Source organism: Dermacentor silvarum, chromosome 5, assembly GCF_013339745.2.
Source record: "Dermacentor silvarum isolate Dsil-2018 chromosome 5, BIME_Dsil_1.4, whole genome shotgun sequence".
NCBI classification, from domain to species: domain Eukaryota; kingdom Metazoa; phylum Arthropoda; class Arachnida; order Ixodida; family Ixodidae; genus Dermacentor; species Dermacentor silvarum.
The window spans coordinates 187,629,084-187,647,904 of record NC_051158.1 but is presented as its reverse complement, the minus strand read 5'-3'; the positions used below and the strand labels follow the sequence as shown (position 1 = coordinate 187,647,904).

General features: G+C 43.9%; 1 long non-coding RNA gene across 1 annotated transcript; it reads left to right on the top strand.

Annotated features, from left to right (window-relative positions):
* The first annotated feature begins 681 nt into the window (after positions 1 to 681).
* LOC125945257 (uncharacterized) lies at positions 682 to 6,725 on the top strand. The gene is made up of 3 exons (XR_007466753.1): positions 682 to 1,770; positions 5,927 to 5,947; positions 6,160 to 6,725. It is a non-coding gene; the product is annotated as an uncharacterized LOC125945257 (long non-coding RNA).
* The last annotated feature ends 12,096 nt before the right edge of the window (positions 6,726 to 18,821 follow it).

The window sequence follows — 18,821 nt, the reverse complement described above, 5'->3', positions numbered from 1 at the left end:
TGAGCTTGCACTGAGTCATATTCACCAAAATCTATAGCTTGCCGAGCTTGCTTTGACTCATATTCACTAAAATTATACTTGGATCAGCTTTCCCTGACTACCACATGACAATATTCACTAAAGGTTACTCAACTGAGCTTGCTCTTACTCGTATTCACCAAATTCTACTCAGTCAGGCTCAAACGAACTCAGACTGACGGTTAGTTCGAAGTCTTAGTGAGCCGACGTTTGAGTGAGTTCACCGTGCTATGTATACATTACATTATGTGACCTGTGCGGTAAATAAGCAAACATTGTCTATGAGTACGTGTTACATCGGGTGAAATAAGGACAACTGTAAACACTGCAGTTAGTTTTCTAGAGTTCAACTGACCGTTACGTGAAAGCTTCGCCTCATGTCGATTCAAGCAAGTGCATTGGATCTGCATCATATTTTTACCAATCCTTCTGGCTGTCCTAGTCATTACTGGGTGGCACATTTTGTACATTTCAACACAAAAATTTAATAATGACTGTAGTGCAATATATTAAAAAAATATGCTGCATCACTGCACGTATAACAATCACAACATGACACAACACATGCGCATAAGATGGACACAAATGATAAATACATAAACAAATGGAATCAGCTAGCCACCACCTATTGAAAAAAAAGAAAAAGCACAGGGACTACGTATAACCATTCCCCTTGCCAGGTACATGGGCTATAGGAGAAACACACGTGCAACCTAGCAGTTACCTCGAGGTAGCAGCTATGGATGCTTTTGCATTCGCAGCTGGCCACTCAACCACTCAAGTGTGTTCAGTGTGCACTTATACTTAGGCACACTTTTTATTGTCTGTATCTCAAAAATTTAATGTGGCTCCTCAAAATTTTGAGAATGTTTGGATTCTGAGGCTTGCAAAGGTAAATAGTTTTATTCCATTTTCGTTCAAGGTGAAGGCTCGTACAAAAGATTAGAGATATTGTCAGTGCCCCTCACTTTCTCTCAGAACATAAGTGCTCTGTTATTGAGATTCTAGCAGCTCTTCAGCAGCAAGAAAGGGAATCAGCTTCCCCTGTTTTCAGCATTGGGTTAATGCAGGCAATTCAGGGAGGCATAAAGTTTTGCTTATACAATCGTCTTAAAGTCTTGCTTATACAAGAATATTGCTAGGAGCAGGAACCTCTAATGCGCAATCACGAGCAATACACACACATCCGTTTTTCATAAGCTGACGTTAATCACGGGTAGCGCGAGGGTCTCTGCGTTGACATGACGACTCCGCTGCAGCCGAATTCCGAATACTGCATATTCGATGACAACAGCTATAGGGGCTTGTTGATAGGTCCTCTTGTAATTTGTTTAACCGCAGGTAGAACGACACAGGCATAAAACACACACGAGACAGCACACAACGCTGAACGACCACCTGCGAACAGCTGTTTACGTCCGCCATTTCTCCTCGTATTGAACTTCACAAACCGCTGTTGCGCACTCCAAAACAAAGTAAACTTTGAAGCGTTTTTAAATTACAAAACGCACGTATTATTTGGTCCTAATAAAGAGAGGTCAATTATATTATAACGCGCACGTCTTTTTCATTACATTAAACGAATTTATGCGGCGTGTGCGACAAAATCTGGCAGCAAGCAACTCTGGGCGTCGCATAATCGCATTGTTGACATCGCACCATGTGAAATGGCCGTTGCGAATTTCGCACCTGCGAAAATCGCAGTGCAATATCGCACCATGTGAAACAGCCTTCATTCAGGTTTGCTGGCATGTACGTACATGTTTGTTAGGTGCCCTTACTCTACTGTCTACAGCAAATTAATTTTACGAAAAGGTACCCCTGCCACAATACAAAATTATTCTGTTCGTTCTGAAGCAGCAACCTACCATTGTTCAGTTATTCAAATGTGTTTATTTTGTAATCAGGTAATCCTCAAGTGTCCCAAAGTTGGCCGCGCATGCACCTGTTGCTGATGTTGCACTGGTTCTAGTTATTGCAAGCATGGGGCATGGCTTTCCTTCATAGTTATGGTTCAAGTACAAGATGGAGCTAGGTGCTCCATCTGTGTAACGACGCCTAGAACTGAGTGGAAAATTATGGCTTGTGTGTGATCTGGGCATGGAATATTGCATGAATTTTCGCCTATCAATTAGACTTCAGCTAGCACCATGAAGGCAAGGAAATGCCCTCTGGCGCAAGAGGGACAAAATGTCTCCGCTAAAGCAAAAAACAGACGTGCAAATGATCCTCCCGAGCGTGAAGACAACATTGTTCTGCGTGGCATTCAAGCCAGCTGATCTGCATGTAACCCAACTTCATTATACAAAAGCATATAGGTGAACACCACGCCTGCAAGAACGTCAAGGGCTAGAAGAATATGGGCTCTCTATGCTGGCCAGAGCTAGGCAAGCCATGTCAAACGTATTTTCTGACAGCCTCCACAAGATGATCACAGCTCACGCAGGCCAACGTGACCTACTGAAACTTTCAAAACTTTCCATAACCACTTACAACTGGCAACACACTATTTGCATCCGCTAACTCGCATTACTTTGATTGTATTTGATTTGTATGATTCTCTTGAAGTCAGTGCCTACCAGCAGCCCAGCAAAGGCATGTCTCGAGGTGCAGTTCGTAATATGCAAGTAGAAACAGCTGAATCAATAAAAGAAGCATTGGACTCGGAAGGAGCCACGATACCAGCAGCATTACTAGTGGGTGAAAGCCAAATGACGCTGCTCACTTTACCGACGCCTAGGCGTCATCGTATTGTGAAGTACTGCAGCTGGCTGACGCCTGCGTCACTGTACGTACCCAGAATGTTGGCATGCTTTAGATGCCACGGGACTGGTTACAAACAAGACATGCATGCGTCCACCTGTTTGCATAAAGTGGGGCACACACGAACCTGAAGACTGCCTCATCACGGCTCCTCATTGTACGTTTACAGCGAAGATGGGCGCCTTGCCCAAAATACCCCAAAAAAGCTTGTTTCAAAAAACTGAAGAAGCACACAGAGCAGTGGCCGCGTAGCCGATTACTGCACAGTCGTCCTCCAGCTCCCATGAATGCGAATACACCAGACGAGAATCAAGTGAACATGCTGCACAATACAGACAGAACAAGCTGCTATACAAGACTATACACAAGCAGTGTCTGAATAATCAAATGGAAACTTGGCCACCGCAGTACGTTGAGACATCGCACTGAAACGATTATGGAATATTTCAAACTGAGAGTGACCTTAGTAGACGTACGGCATCAAACATAGCAGCTAGACAAGCAGAAAGCTGCTCTCTGCACGCCTCCTTGCACTTGAAAATGAGCAGCAGGTAAGAGTGCACCACAAGCTGCAGAAGAAAGCCCGAGGAGGTGGGGAAAACAGGCAGGGCCAGCAGTCAGCCACGCCGGAACCTAGGAATTCTCATAGTAGGTGCACATCCTGCAAGTCTGGTTCTTCGGTGCACAAAAAAAGTGAAACACAGCAAGAACCCGCAACAGAAGAGGCTGCGCCAGTCAACAGCTACCATGAGGGCTATGCTCCTTCAGCATAAACTGTGCACAAGAAAATGACAATTGAAGAATCCATGTCACTTCTGTTTGCTAAGCTCGAACAGGTTCTCATAGAACAAGGCAAAATAGCTAAGCTTCACATTCAGCAGCAGTAACAATGCCAGCAGCAACAACAGATGATGGCAGTGTGCATGGATTAGCATGGAAAACTCCTCCAAATCCTCATTCAATAATCGGAGTCATCTTTGCTCAATTTTTCATGAGATTCTGAAAGACTGCGAAATCCACAACACCTATACCCTACTGCTAACCTCCCTCAAACCTTACAGACGGCCGCTACTATACGGCGGAAGCTGCTGCTGGAGTGCTAGTGCGACCTAATGCATGCGACCCAATAATGCAACCCATTGAAATAGCTGGGTCAGCTAGTTTAGCAAGAGGGCCAACCCGTCGTCCTGCTACTCCAGGAAAACAGAGGCACAACGCCAGACATACAAGGGTACAAAGGCTAACTCCAAGCGACTATAGAGCATCGGGCATAGTGAGGAGAGGCATCAATAGAGCAGGCTCAAACGGCCACATTTCCTTGCGTAGACGCTCCGCACATATAATTGAACATTATTCTATACTGCACCTCTTATGAGAAAATTTCAGTGTGCTGCAGGCTAAGGTAGTGCAAAGAAGCCGTTTTGACATTGGTCTACCTCTGTCCCAAAAGCAACCGCTGCACTCAAGGAGTCTTCACTTTGACATCTGCAAATTCACTTTCCCCAGCACAGAATACTCAGTGGAGGTGACTTCAGTGCACATCACTCACATTGGGGATACAAAGACGCATGACCAAGAGGATGCCACCTTCAAGAACACTGCAGACCTCAAGTTAGCAAATGACAGCAACTATCCCAATGCCACACCCACCACTCAAACCACAAGGACAGTACACTGATCTAACCTGGGCGACTGCAGGCTTCGTTCAGAGTGTCAGTGCAATTGTGACCCCAAGACGCAGCGACCGTTATCTGATCTAGATAACACTTCAAGTGTAGGTGAAAATGTGCCACATTTGCAAAATCATGGCTACAGGCTGGGAGAATTTTCGTGGACTCACTTGAATCTGCAGAATGTGAAGGCGTTGAAGAATCGCTAGCAACAATGTAAGGAGCGACATGCGAACAGAGCTTACTGGAGTAATATCTAACCCAAACAAGCACCTGCTGCAACTTTGGGGTGAGCAAGCCAAGCTGCTTACTGCATACTTAAATTGTGGCCACAAGCAACAAGCCCTGATCAATATTCTACACAAGACTGAGAAGGCGAGATGTTGTGCTAAGCAACTCACCTAAGACCAGTGGATGGACCGCTGCATGTTATTTGCACACATAGCCCTCAGTAAGCTGTAACACACATTCTCGACTATAACAGGATGAACTAAAAACTCTAATACTATTTAAAACACGACGTTAATCTACAGTGCACATCTGAAGAATTTGAGGAACAAGCAGCAGATGCTTTCCCCAACCACCTCGCAGCAACCGACCGTCCCCAGACTTATATGCACCTTAATAACCACTTGCCAAGGAAGGAATTGAAAGCCTCTTTACGATGGCAGAACCTGTTGCTGCTCTCGAGCATGTCAACACTTAAAACGCACTTGGCAAAGATGGAGTCACTTGGCAGATGTTGAGGAATCCTCCCTGAAATTAGAAAGCAAGCACTACAGCTTGTAATCAATGAAATCTGGAATATTGGTTAATTCCCCATGTAGTGTAAACACTCGATGGTGATGCCATTACCGAAATCAGGCAAGAAACCAGACACTATAGCCAACCTTCGACCAATCTCATTCACATCGACAGCTTCCAAATTGCTTGAACAAATGTGCCTCGCGAGAGGGGCTGAACTACCATCTGAGAAAGAGGACTGTTTCCACCTGTGCCAGATTGGTTTCTGCCCCAACTTTGATTTATGCAACTATAGCTTCTTTCTGCCTGAAAGCACCACCAGTACTAGCCGCTGCGGAAGAAAAGTACCTGGGATCCTAGTCACAGTAGACAAGATGGATGTTCAACACAGTCTGCAACGAGGCGGTACTGGTAGCTTTTAGTGAAGCCTGCCGTTGTTAGGGTTGCCAGTGTTGTCAAAGCCTTCTTATGCAACCGGACGTTTCAAATATGAAGTGGCAGTAAACAGCCAAGGACTTTTACCAACTGCACAGGCGGAAATGCACGTAAACCTGGACCGCCATACTTGATTGCAGGAGTGATTTGCTGCAGAGATAAGAAGGTGACTTAACAGTTGCTGATAACATATACCAAGTGCAAGTACGTGCAGTATGCAATAGCAGTTAGGCCGAAACAAATGCATTTACTCCAAACCAATTAGAAAAGCTCAATATTTTCTTTTTTGTCTGCAGGATGCCACTCGTGTGCTTTGGGTAAGTATGCACAGGGTTGTATAAGCTGCATAGGTGAAATTAGACTACTAGATACAGCTGTTAAGCCTAATGTTTTTCTTGGCTAAGATCTTGCACCTTGAACTCATTCAAGGTCATTAACTGCAGCACAAAAGTAATGGAGAACTAGCACAAGAACAAAGGCATGTAATGTACTTGTCTCAATTCTTGGGCTTGTGCCATCTTTTTTACAGTAATAGCGGCTGTAACAGCCTTGGTTGTTCTGATGTCTACTGGTGGTGTCACTGGAATTCCCAAATTTCCTGCAAGAAAATTGCAAATAAAAGGATTCTCATTGTGCTGTGAGTATTCGAACTTGCAACCGAAAGATTGGCAGTCCATAATTCTACATCTAAGCCACTCTGCTGAAGCTACAGCCGTGGTCAATAATGATCCTGGAGAGTGCGATCCAACAGGTGCCATGATTAGCTAACACCTGTTCAATATTTGTGTACTGTATATAGAGCTGGCGTTCACGCCTTCAGGTTGTGGCACGTCACCGTCCCACTTGTGGAGGCAGTCCTATGTTAAATTTTCTTCTTGCACGTAATGACAATGATCGGATGAGTCTGCTTAGTCTTCATTATTCTTTTTCCAGTGCTTGGCTTCTCATGCTTACTGTATGGGACTGCTGATGTCTTGTTTTCCCCAAGGACAGAGTGAGGCCTATTGATGCGGTAGCCACAATATAAATTTGAGAAAACCAAAACAAATTCAGCATTAACAACATAAAGGGTTGTTTTGGTAGAGACCAGTGGCCAAGTCTGGATATGAAAGAGGAGCATTTCTTGCTCCTCTTTCACATCCAGACTTGGCCACTGATCCCAGTGATGAAGTGGAAAGACTCGGCTTTTCTAGCCGAGTCTTCCCACTTCATCACTGGGAGGCATAACGTCCACAAACAAATATGACTCGCACTTATTTTACGTCTCAAAAGGAGATTACTCACTTGCATAGGCAAGTGTTCACTCCAACAGACACCGCATCAATCAGGCTTACTGTGCATTACATTTCACCAGCTATTACGAGCAAAACTGCAATTTTCTTTATGCCACAACTTGCCCAATTCTGTGTTTTGCAATAGCATGTTTGCAGCAGTGCTATGCTATTAAGGTGCTTAAATACTTGTGAATAGTAGTAGAGAACAAAAAAGAAAGTAAGAAAGCAGTGGCTTTTCGTGCGCAAACTATGCATACACCTGCTGTTGCAATGGCCATTTTCCCTGTCTGCTAAACCATTTTAAACAAGAGAAGCATATACACAATTATTGTGCAAGATCGGAGAACAACCAAACCAAAGGTGTCCTTGGTAAGCGAGGTATGTTTATTTGATGCCATTTTCTGCAACCCTGCTGTCAGGCTTTCAGGTTCATTATTTAAAAGTGACGAGACAGTTTGACAATTTTAATCATTGTAAAACTTAGCAAAGCCTTTTTGGGTTGTTTGTTCTTGGTTTCGAACTCGGCAAATTGCACATTAAGCAGGGGTGTCAGAACAAGGGGAGCGGGGGAGCGACGGCTCCCCCTCACCTACAAATGAGGGAGCATGGCTCAAACTAGTGCTTCTAATTCTTACGGTGCCCGCATCGTCGGCAACATCTGAACGATCCTTTAGTGTCCTGGAACATATGCAGACGTGCTTTCGAAGCACAATGTCCCAGGAAAGGTTGATGCATCTACTCCTTTTGCAAGTGCACGGTGATTTAACTGCCACTTTGAGCTTAGACTCCGTAATTGAGATGTTTGTTGTAAAAACCTCGGAAAGGAAGTCAATGTTTGGCACAGTGTGACCATAACGTGCAAGAGCGCATAAATGCGTTTGTGCAACTTTGTAGCATTTCAAACATTACTTAGGAATATACATTTGGATCTTAGGTTGATTACACGGTATAGTTCATATTGATACAGTTTGAAGTAGACACGGACGAAGCGAGTAAACTGGACAGAACGAGCGCTGTTCTTACTGGTTTACTCGCTTCGTCTGTGTCTTCTTCGCACTGTTTCAGTATGAATACGTACCAACTAGCGCAGCTGTCCATGGTATCGTTATAGCATTCATTAATATTTGTGTTTGGAAAGCATGTTTAAGATGTGTAAATTATGTTTGTGATTACATTAAATTTACTTTGCGATTGACACATCCATACACATTATTCCTGCAATTTTATTGTGAGCCTACGACGAATATAGGCATGTCGTAATCTTTTCGGGCTCGTTTACGATTTATAGTGGTTTGTTCCCCCTGGCCAGCAGTGTCTCACATGGTTGAAATTTAAGTTCTTATTTTCTGATGTGTCATAATATTCCATGTTTTGGCTGTAGTTTGGAATATGTTATTGTTGCTGCTGTAGTAGATTATGGCGCCGAAGATTGTACAAGTGAAAAGCTGTCAGATTGGTTTACTTTTCTCTTTTCTACACTTACATCCATACATGTGTGTTAGCGTATGTGTACTCTAGTTTGCTGTCGCTCCCAAGGCTACCTGGACGACAGGCGTACCATGTTGATTTATATATGTCTCATTGCCAGCTTTCTTATGTTTAATCTCTTTGACAAGCTCGTTTAGCGGGGGTAAACTAGAATCGCATCAAATGATGAATGTATATAAAGACAGTCTGGCGAAATTTGTACAATATCGGTAACAAACACTTTACAAAACGTCACACAAAACATACTGTTCAGGCACTACGTTTTTAATTGTTTGCGGCAGTTAGTAAACCAAAATTGTAGTTTGTTTATAATATTGCCTTTATGTCAGTGTGTTGATTGTGTTTATTTAGTAAATGTTGGGCACTCGAGGTGAATAAATTATGTTGATGCTGATGTCTTGGTAGTGTTTTTTTTTTTTTCGCTCCCCCAGTAAAAATAATGTTCCGACATCACTGACTTTAAGTGATATCTTAAATGTGTTATGCTTTTGTTCTTGTTGCAGTTTTTTTATGGATGGGGAGTATGTGGTGCCATGGATGGAGTCTTGCCCCCTCATTCTGTACACTATGTTATACCCCTGTCACACGGCACGTGTAATGACATTCGCAGCGAATGAGATTACGTGTTAATGCCATTTTTGTTGCTTCTACACGGGCAAAGTGAATGACATTCACTGCTAATGGCATTCGCCCGTTGAATGAGTTTCCCGAACTCATTCACGCGCGACTTGTGTACTCTCGACGACAGGGGCTTGGCAAAAAATTACAAAATAGATAAGTTAAAACGAAATGTAATATATTTTCAGATGAACATCCAATGTTTACCATTGTATTGTTAACAATATAGTGAAAAGATGTAAACAACAAGCACGAATTGTAGGGTTTCGTTATCATAGCAGCCTGCCGATAAACATTGCCATCAATTGCGAATGCCATTTTGTTTACCCGTGTAGAACGGGAACCCAAGACGGCAATGACATTCGGTATGAATGTCATTTACTACAAATGGCATTACATGTGCCGTCTGACAGGGGTATTAGTCTTCTGTGTCCAATGCCATTTTACATTTGAATGCGATTGTATAATTTTGTTAAGTTCTGGCTCTCACCTACGCTTGAAAGTTTGTTACCCACTGCTGGTGGCACACTTGCACTTGTGTAAAATTTTTTTCAATAATAGAAAGTCGATCACTTATCCTGTGTACTGTTTGTCTTCATCTTTTTGCATTACAATTTACCTATTCTTGCTCTTTTGTTGCATTTCATATTAAAAATGGCTATCATAGTTGACATCATTTAACCATTTTGCACACGATATGGATAAGGAAACCTGCCGTCAGGTTACACTCACGGTGTAAGCACAGAACCATCTCGGACTGGCCCAGCCTATCGCCCTTCAGTAGCCGAAAAGAACGCAACACCCCCATGTTTATGATATTAGCATGTTTGCACGGGCAGTTGTTTTTACAGTGGCCTGTTCGCCCAGTGCAGAAGCCGCTGCGGGATGTCAGAATCTCTTACAAAGCTTTGGCTTTGCAAGGGATACAGCATCTGGCATGCAGTTTGTCACAGGGCATGCCTTCGGGGCAAGTTGAGTTTACTCACTTGCAAAGGGAGAACCAAGCTTGTTGGATACGAAGTAAACCACCTGTATACTTGGCGGCCTTCTTCATTTTGTTTGACATATGCGGCTATGGCAACCTTTGCTTTATCTACTTCTTGTCAGGCAGCAGTCTTTTGCTTCCGAAACTCACTCAGGATAGCTTTCAGTAAGCTGGACAGTAATAACTGGAAAGCCAGCACATGCTAATCATTGCACTTACGATGCAAAGCTTCATGCAATATGATGGCGTAAATAAACGAGGGTGTTCCTCAAGGCCTTATAGCACACGTCATGAGTTTGGAGAAACATGATACACGGCACTTTTTTGATCCCTGGCTATAGGTTTTAGCAGTTGTGGCCATCGTTGAAGTGCAGCGTGAAGTCAAGAAAACGTAGATATCAATGGGAGCAGTGTCCTGGTGAAGGAGAAACTAATGGGAAGCCTATTGAACATGTGGCTGACCCTGTTGCTGGCTTCATCGGGCAAAGTGTGAAACAAGAGAAGGAAGTAATCAATGTATTAGAAGGTTTTGACATATAGATGTCATGCTAAAGTTCTCGGGCAGGTCGCTGTCATAACACGCTAACAGGTCTTAGTACGCAGGCTATGCACAAGCAAGTACATATGGCTTCTGTTGAGCAAATAATGGCTCATTATAACTGAGGAGGATGTAGTGGACATAAAAAAACCACAGCTCCAACAATCTGGTCTCACTGGTATCAACAGTGTTTTGCCAAGTGCATCGCCATACTTCCCGATCCCTTCTTGGGCGACATGAGTGAGGACCAGCTTGAGGCAAGGAGTAATCGACATCTTTATGAGCTAAAAATGTATGCATGCATGGAAAGTGCATTGCATCTAAAGACTGGGCACTTCACAGGGACTCTGGAGACAACGGATTATTGACAGTGGGCAAATACAAGCTTCTCTACTATTAAACAACGAACACTGTTGCCAGGTAGCAACCTCTGAAAAAATCCCCTCAAAGGGGGAATCATCTTTGTGCATGATCTTTGTGCATCCATTAAGAGGGCAGGCAGGCAGAGCTCCTTGAGTGATGTTGCCAGCTTCAAAAGGCCCACTTCGCATATCCTGAATGCTTTCTTCTTAGCCTTTGCTGGGTGCAAGCCTTCTGCCGTCCAAAAGTTGTCATTGAGAGCACTGTTGGTTTGATGGCAATACAGTTCAGAAGCAATTCTAACAAACCTCCCTTCCTAGTTGGTTTTTAGGAACGTTATGGTGTTTTCATGGAGTGACACCATGAGACGACAAGCAAGGCCACTGGATGCCTCCAAGCCCTTGTTTTTCACTCTGTTCTGTTAGTAACAACCATGAGACCCGATAATAACAAGCTCAAGTTCGGCACTCGTGCGGTTAGTGTGCAGAATACATAACAAAAATAAGCACAAAAACAGAAAACAAAAGGGAAGGATAACACTCACTGCACTGAGGATAGATGATGTTCCCAAGCTCAAATCAGTATCAGCTTTTGATATACACTAACTGGTGGCTAAAAGAGGCTACAAATATTGAAATGGAAGCTTTTAGCAGGACAGGTGCCAGAAAAAAGAAAAGCTGTGTTGGCAACCATCTTAGGAACCTCTTGTCCCCTTAATAAAAATTGCTCTTCTATATTAACTTCAGCCCTCCCAAATAGAGTAATCAATGTAATGAATGAGCAGTGCCCTGGTGAAGGAGAAACTTCAGACTACCTGTGCACTTATGAACAAAGAATCAATTCTTAAACAGCATGTGTAGTCCAACCAGAAGCATAGGCGTGAATCGGCATTGTGCTCCTGCACTAAAGGTAAACAATGTGGTCTACAATGGCGAATGTGCTTTAGTAAGCTTCACCACAATAATGAATTTGTAATGCGGTGAAACAAAGAATTGCCATGCAGTGAAGCTTACTACGACTGCAGATTCACTTGCAAATTATATAGGGGGGTGTTCTGTAAATCAACCTAGTGGACTGTCCATTTCGGCCGCCGCTGATTGGCTGCAGCTGCACATGTGAGCAGGAGACAGGTGCCCCCAGCCAGTCTCCTTTTTCGCTGGTGCAGCTGCAGCCAATCAGCGACAGCTGACATAGACAGTCCACTAGGCAGACTCTTACAGAATACACCCTCTGCCTAATAAAAGTGGGCATTTTACAATTGCTAGGCAGTACAGAAGGGCATTTTTGCAGATTTTCTTCTTGTACCGCAAAAAACACACGGACGTAGAAGAAGAACGGCAACACACACAGGTGCTACTAACTTCCAACAACAACGTGTGCTTCGCCGTTCTTCTTCTACGTCCATGTGTTTTTTGCGGTACAAGAAGAAAATCTGCAAACATGTTACACCAACAAGCCCAAATGTCTACACAGCAGGGCATGGCCTGGTTCGGCATAGCAGGCCCCATGACTTTAATCGGTTTGAAAAAGTCGGCGAAAAGCTAAATGTGGCGTATGTAATGTTAAACAAGATTTGATAAAGCGACAAAAAATACAGAGCATGACACGCATTGCTGAAATTAACACCTGTTGTCATGGCAAACGTGGAGACACTGCGGTGGCTGCGACCTTGCCAAGTGAAAATGGCGGCACTCGTGCAAACCAACCAAACAGCTGAACAGCCACTCACACCCGTTGGCCACCTTACCATGTGTCGGACTACCCAGGGCCAAATATAAGTAAAATTTGGAATTATGGTTGCGCTGTCTCGGCACGTATGTTGGCAACGTGACCCCTGTGCCTGGCTGTCCAATGCTACACACAACTCCTCCTGAGCGTGGGAATGTTCGCACTTCCCGCGAAGTTTGGTGTGTTTCTCACATTGGACAGCTACCTGCCTGCAATCTGAAGGGAAAAAGGCCATAGGGGAGGCTTCTGCAGAAGCTGGTGGAAAGGAGCTTGTGGTGATCAACAGAGTAAGATAATATTTGCTGGCTGCTTCTGTGGCCCAAAGAGGCCCCAAAACAGTGCATCTTACATTTGACTCACCCCTGGGCTAGCGCCAGAAATAATTCCCCTTTGTTCCATTCATGACCACGTGAGTTGCATCATTGCACGAAGCAACGTAACTATTGCTGTACACATTTTCTTTCAAAGCTGCCATAAGGCACATTTTATTAATTCAGGCAAATATTTCTATGATCACCCACAAGGCATTATATTTCTTCCTTACAGACATTTCTAATATCATTTGAATATTCGACATGTTCAAACCTAGTAATGAAATGGATTGGGAAACACAGTGCATACATACCACCAGCAAATTTGTTTCAAACTTAAGTTCACTCATCATGTTTCGAAAGCCGCAACATTACCTCAAATATTCATGTTCTTGTAACTGTTTGACAATATGCACCATTTGCAACTTCAGCAATTTCGCAGAAAATACTGTCTGCTCGTTTAGCAGTATCATGCAAACGGTGTTGGTCAGTCCTGTGTAATGAACCTGCATAACTGACACTTTCTGGAATTTGTTAAAAACTATATATGTAAAGAGAGACGTGCCACAAAGTGTAGCACTTTTCTGCTGCTTGATGCTGAATTAGTGAAGAATTTGAAGGTCAGGAAGACCAACAATGCCTGACTGCATTATTTAGTGACATAGAAGAAAATAGAGCGCCCTACAACAATGGAGCTTCACTCAGTGCAAGTGGGTTCGTTATCTTGAGTCTCCAATGCAAAGCCTATCGGGCAGTAGTAATAACCGACTTGAAGGCCCTAAGCTGTCTTCAGGTCCTAGGAGGATATAGGCTGTTTACATTCCCATTCTATTTTGATTAGAATTAACTAATCAGTGGTGAAGCTTACATTTCCATTCTATTTTGATTAGAATTAACTAATCAGTGGTGAAGCTTATTTGCCTCTGTTCCACTTTGCTAATTATGGCAAATGTTCTATTACACAAGTGCCTTGTTTTCCATGGTCTTGATCTGCACAAATTCTGCACTCCTTGCAGATTCTGCTTAAGAATGCACATGGACTTCGGAGGTCTATTTCAATAACTGTGTAATAAAAGATTTGGAAATTACATTTCTCGAGTAAGTACTCTATTATCCTGAAAGAATAACTATGTAATTGCGGGGAATTCTTGCCTATTTGCACCCTTCGTAGCATGACACAGTTGATGGCAGCCTCCTCCCACTTTTGGAGAATTCAAAACATGCGACATACAGAGAAACATAATTCAAAATTTGAGACATGCACAAATATGTTCATATATTTACGCCCGTACTCCTTTTGTAATAATATCGCCATAACTTGTATAATGCAAAGTAATTTAAGATATAGGTCTCGTTTTCAGCTCAATCGTCATGCAAATGACATCTAAAACGGAGGAACGTGAACGAGCTGTGTTAGTATCGTAAACTTCATACTACGCCAGGTACACAGCACAATCTCGCGACAACCGGCCGCCAATCAGACCTAAACGGGACCATATGTCTGTGAAGGCGCAAATGGAGACCCGAAGCTTCTCCACCACCCCCGCTGCACGGCTGCACCACTCGTTTCAAGAAGCACAGTACACAAACCACACGTTTCGCGTTGTACAGCACGAGGTCGACGCAATGAGCTGCACGGCTGCACCACTCGTTTCAAGAAGCACAGTACACAAACCACACATTTCGCGTTGTGAAGCGCGCCGTCGACGCAATCGCCGATATGTGACTTGTAGGATGCAGTACATCCCTCGAACTCCGTCAAGCAAGTGCACATGGTTACGTCCACGGGCGGACACGGCGACGCCGCAGCTCTGGTTCGCTAAACGAAGCGCTATGCCACATGAATATTTCGATCGTCACTACCAAGGAATTGCGGTCGGCGTGGGCCAGACCAGTGCCTCAAAAGTCCCTAAGCGATTACGTCCCTAGGCACCTAGGAGCTTCACGATTGCCATGACAACCCGTGTTAAGCGGAAGTCACATGACCCGCAGTGCCACGCCCCCGCTGTGCCTACTAGCATTTGTAAATACGCGGCCCGGGCCGGGCTCGGGCTTTCTGGTGGTGCGCATGTAACGTGCAGCGAGTTATTCTCGGGCCTCTCAACTCTGAAAAACATGTATTTTTCAGTCTTGCGCCGGATTCGGGCTGGTTTCGAGCCGGGCTCGGGCCGGGCTCGGGCCGGGCTCGGGCCGGGCTCGGGCCTAAGGTAAAGGGGCGGCGGGCCGGATCGGGCGGGTAACGTAGGCTATTTCCGGGCCCGGGCCGGGCCCGGGTCTCGCCATAAAAGTTTTGATCGGGCTCGGGCGGGCCGCCCAATGTAAAAACGGGCCCGGGCCGGGCCCGGGCTTCAAAAATTGGCCCGTGCAGTGCTCTACTTGACATAGCGATGGAGTTCATGTCCATTGCAACAAATCTGTAGCGTTCGAGCATCTATTCTCGTATGCTGGTTGTGTGGCCATTCAAAGAAGCTGTCGGTTTCACCTAAACATCCCAGCCAATTGACATTCATTCGCTTTATACCAAAGAACATGTGGTTTAAAATCCTAAGCCAGTAATTTTCTTTTCCCCAGTGCATATTGCAATTTCGTGCTGATTTCACTGGACTTGAATTGAATTGAATGTATTTCCAACAAGTTTACATACAACATGTTTGAGGTGTATGGGAGTAAAAGCCGCTAAAAAGCAGCTTGACAAAGCTCCCATATCCCTATTGTGGTTGGCTGTGCAGGGCAGAAAACACAGAGTACATTGGTTACACAGCAGATAATTACAATGTCGTCAAAAAAGAAGAAAAAACTGAATAAAGCAGTGCAGTGCAGCAACAAAAGTAGAAATACAACCATACGAGACATTTGTTATTAGTGCAATTTCTCAAACAATCTTATATTACATCAGAAAAAAGTTCTCGTATGCTTTTAAAAGAATAAGAAGAGGTGCTTATTTTTCCTGCGTCATTTTAAACTTATTTAAAATATATTGTATTGCATAACTAAGTGTTTGAAATCCATAATTTGTGCGCGGGTGTGGAACGTGCCAGTGTTCTTGACATCGTGTTGGGTAATTTGCGGGATTTACATGTAAGTTTGCAATGTCTCTAAGCAACATATTGTTTTGTTTTACCTGCATTTTATAGGACTTAAGAATAATTAAGAATACATTTTATAGGACTTCACCTTAAACTTCTGACATTTTTCATATTTCTTGTTTAACATTACTGTACAGGGATTCATTATAGTGTCATGTAACTTAATTGTGCCCTAAGTACCATCTTATGACATATATTGTTTTATCTTTTCAAAAGCCATTAGTGCCATCTATATTTAGTCTTACACAAGTTAAAGATTACACTTTACCAAAAGTTTATACTCACTGGCAACGCTTGTGGGATGCAGAAACAAGTAATAAGCTTCATTTGATTAAGCCGCAATTAGGTTACTGGCCTTCCGTAACAAAAACCCGGCGAACTGATATCCTATTCTGTCGTCTAAGAATAAGACACACGTACGGCACGCACAATTTTCTATTGAGTGGTAATGACCCTCCAACCTGTGGTAGATGTGGCGAGAGGCTCACCGTCCTCCACGTCCTCCTGGAGTGTCGGGAAGCCGAAAGAGAAAGAAAGAAACACTTTCCTCTAGCATATCGCTATTATGTCCCTCTACATCCCGCTATGTTTCTCGCTAAAGAACCGCTCTTTAACACCAAAGCAGTCCTCGCATTCCTGAATGATGTGCTACATGTTATTAGCCCAACAAGTTCGTAGCGCATCCTCTCTCCAGAGGATGTTGCTGTGATTGTTTTTCATAGCACATGCCTCCAGGCCCTTGTGTCTCAAGGGCTCTGTTTAGGCACTAGTGCTTCTGGCTAATTCTTGCATCTGCACTATTTTGGAAGTCATATCATTCTTTCGCAATGTATTGTTCATGTCTATAGTACACATCATTAGTCATTGCCATAATCTTATTACGTATAGATTTTACGCACTTTACAGCGACTGCTTTTAGGCCCCTTTACAGCCATGCCACATCTAACCTTCATATAATTGACTATTCATATACCATTAACAAGCCATTACCATCGTCCTGGCGCTCTTTGGCCACACCTGGCCCTTGCGCCAATAAACAACAATAATCATCAAAAGTTTATACTCTTGTTTAAACCAAAGTTTAAACTTGGTATCACCTCTCAAACATTAATATAGGGTCCTACAAATGTAGACACGCTGTTTTAACCCTTTTAAAAATCCCCCGCAAAAATTTCGTTTAATCAATTCTTCCATGAGAAATCTTGCATCTAAATCAATTATTATATTAAAGGATAAAAAGATGAATGATTATTCGTTAATCGAATAAAAAAAGTTATTCGACCATTCCTACACCCTGCACATCTGCACATACTGTCCCCGACAGCGACGCCCTTCGCCGCTGCACAAGGCCAATGACACGTCGTGCACTTGATGTTACTTATAAAAAAAAGCCGGCAGATCCCACGCCCTGTGGGAATCGATGTTATGTGAAGCAGTGTGCGGGGAGCCTACCAAGTTTACGAAACGACCATGACAGCACCAAGACGTAGGCGGCTGTTTCATGACCTACATAACACGTATGTCATGACATTCATGTTATGAGTCCTCAGGAGTCCCTTTAGCTACGCCTAAGAGTCCTTATGGCGAAAACCTTCGTGATACTCATGACTGACTTCTACCATTATCCTTTTAGTGTTTCCTTTACTTCGTACCCACGTCCAAAACCATTTCAGGGGTTTTTGAGTGTTCATTTTTTTGCTGAGTCATTGTCACTTTTGCTGAGTGATGCTCATAATCGACTATGACCATCGTCCTTTAGTGTTCCGTTCACTTCGCAACCACGTCGGAACTAATTTCAGTAGTTTTTGAGTGTTAATGTGTTTTCGCTGGCTCACTGTAGCTTTAGGCGGCTGTTTAATAACCTACATGGCACGCATGTCATGACATTCATGACGTGACCTATCATCTATGTTCGTCATACACTGTTGTCATACTATGCCAATTTTGGTAAATACCAAGTTAACAAAAGGATCATGAGAGCTCCAAAACGTAGGCGGCTAGATAGATAGATAGATAGATAGATAGATAGATAGATAGATAGATAGATAGATAGATAGATAGATAGATAGACGGATGGATGGATGGATGCTGTCAAAGTAGGAAATGTTCACCAAGAAATTCTTCACATTTAAAAAACATCAAGAGCGTACGCATGTACACGCTATGCAGAAACAAGCCATCTGTATAACACGCATGCGAACGCTTCGTCGAGCGTCATAAAAAAAATGTCACAGTTTCGCCCTAAGGGCGAAGCAATGAATGCGATAGCAACACAGCAATGTCATACGAAGTAAGGTGAGCGGCTTTGGTAGCAATATGAATTGTAGTAAACATGAGCTGATTAAGTAAGCAGGTGTGCTGCGGCGTAAGTAGACCGACATGAAGAGAGACTCGATGACCACGAGAAGGCGCATGTGAAACGGTGGTGTTGATGAGAAGCGCTTCCCGTGGGCAGCGCGTGCGAAGGGACACACCTGTAGCGCTGCACTGCCGATCCGGGCAGCATTGCGTGTGTAGCGTGCGTTGGAAAATGTGGCCCGACTATTACGAACTGAATGAACAAGCGTGGTGTGAGCGCGCACAAACACGAAGAGATCACACTGAATGACAGCAGACAACGACTGTCAAAACGCTGGCAGCAAGCATACGCCGCAACGGGCGAAGGTACGTGCGGTCTATCGCTTCAACGGAAACTGAGCGGCGAATGCACTTAAAGGTCAGAGCCGTGTGGAGATAAGAGACGGTGCGAGCGAGCGACGAGCGCGGTTGCTGGCAGAGAAGTGCGCCCCCCCCCCCCCCCCCC